The sequence below is a fragment of the Gnatocerus cornutus genome, chromosome 1 (assembly GCF_029298725.1).
Source record: "Gnatocerus cornutus isolate USDA-ARS CGAHR chromosome 1, icGnaCorn1.1, whole genome shotgun sequence".
In the NCBI taxonomy this organism is placed as follows: domain Eukaryota; kingdom Metazoa; phylum Arthropoda; class Insecta; order Coleoptera; family Tenebrionidae; genus Gnatocerus; species Gnatocerus cornutus.
Genome location: NC_142233.1, coordinates 9476856 through 9478803, shown reverse-complemented (window position 1 = coordinate 9478803; position 1948 = coordinate 9476856). Strand labels below are relative to the sequence as shown.

At 36.1% G+C, this 1948-nt stretch overlaps 1 non-coding gene across 1 annotated transcript; it reads left to right on the top strand.

Moving 5' to 3' along the window:
- The first annotated feature begins 213 nt into the window (after positions 1 to 213).
- On the top strand, positions 214 to 403 carry LOC148180224 (U2 spliceosomal RNA). Its single transcript, XR_015771749.1, has one exon. It is a non-coding gene; the product is annotated as a U2 spliceosomal RNA (small nuclear RNA).
- The last annotated feature ends 1545 nt before the right edge of the window (positions 404 to 1948 follow it).

The window sequence follows — 1948 nt, the reverse complement described above, 5'->3', positions numbered from 1 at the left end:
TTACATATTTCTGACACTTTCGGTGGAAATAAAGGATAACCAATCGCAGAGCTACCTTTTAGATTTGGCGCCTACAAACAATCTATAGAAAGTTTCGTTCCCCTAACTTATTGTGGTAGTACGGATTTGGGTTACAGATGGCGCTGTCGTTATATCTCGCTACGACTCGGTGCGCATATTGGCGATATAAGAGTTCCCGGGAAATGGATCGTTATCGCTTCTCGGCCTTATGGCTAAGATCAAAGTGTAGTATCTGTTCTTATCAGCTTAATATCTGATACGCCCCGCATGCGGGGCCAGTATATTAAACTGATTTTTGGAAAGTGACGGACGCTGGAGCTTGCTCCACGTCCGTCGAGGGTTGGCCCGACATTGCAGTACAGTCGGGAACGGCCCACCTAAAAAAATTAAACACAAAATTTACTAGATAGTGTGGTTTGGTTTTGTCTACTGTATGTAGATAAGCTTTTCTAATTATTTCAGATTTTTCTATTTTTTGAATTGTAAAGTTTCCGTTAATAGTATATTACGTAACGTGTAGGGTAAGAAGCGTATTACACACGAGCTAAAAATAATAAAATAATTCGCGAGTGTACGTAAGTCGCCTTACCCTCGAGTTGCGTACTATACTTTTTCTACGATTGCGGTGGAAAATTACAACTAAACTTCAAAAAAATGCTTTTATTTATTATTTGTGTTATAATAATTATTGATGTTTATTGTAACATTTTTGCAATTAGTGTGGGCAACTGGTGCCGCACATTTCGAGGTTGATGGTCCCATTTCTACGTTTCAATTAAATTGAGAATAAGCCACATTTGGTGTGTCACTGTTATTCTCAATGCTGTTACACAGAATATCTGACGTATGTCTTTTAGCTGCCATCGAGTTATCCACATAACCTTCAGCCACGGCTTGGCTTTTCCATCCGCCATGGCGTTTCAATGCCATTAAATCACCTCCTCCATCAACCAAAATTGTCGCCGAAGAACGCCTAAAGCAATGGCCTGTGTATTGCTCTGGATGCTCCAAATTAAAAAATTTGGCAATGATTTTTGGTTGATCACCTAACTTGTTAATGCCAACCACTTGACGAGTGCATTGACCTTTCTGATAGTTTAAAAGGTACTGAGAACTGTCAGCATTTGCAGGTCGGAGGCTCATATACCTCTTACAAATATCATAGAAATGTCCAGAAACAATAAAAAAAATTTCTGTTTTATTTTTACTGTCAGGGATTTTGATGTAAAGTTCGTTTCCCATGTCTTTCACATGATGTACTTGCATATCTTTTAATTCTTTTTTGCGACATGCACCGGAAACAGCAATAATCAATGCAACCTACAAATAGATAACTATAATAAAATGTCGCGTTTAGATGGATGAATTACCTTTGAAAACAAATACTTTTCGTTTGGAGCTTCCTCAATAACGTTTAATTTGTTCAGTAATTTCAAATATTTGGTAATGTCAACATTTTCCTTGATGTTGAGAGTACTTTTCAACATAGAATATGTCGCCCATAATGACGAAGGTTTCAATGTTTTACCTAAAGCTTCAAAATAGGCAAGAATAACGTTTTCAGAAAATGAGGTTATGTTTTTCTTTCTTCTCTAATTCATGAATTTTTCATAATTATATTCATACTTTTCCTTCGACTTTGGCGGCAGCAAATTACTATAGTCTGTCCAACGAATAAATAGATGACAGTTTTCTAACCAAATCTGCGCGATAAAAACTAGTACCAACAACCGCCAAATTTAAAATAGTTGTCATGAAGCTAATTTCAAAATTCATTATTTTTGCTAAATTTACTGCTATAAAAATGGCTCCTATTACTTGATTGTAGAAAGGGAATTAACAAACTAACTAATTCGGTGTTTTGTTATTAATTTGGTAATGTAGAGAAAACCTCAAAAACCCTCAATTTTTACACACTTTAAAGCTG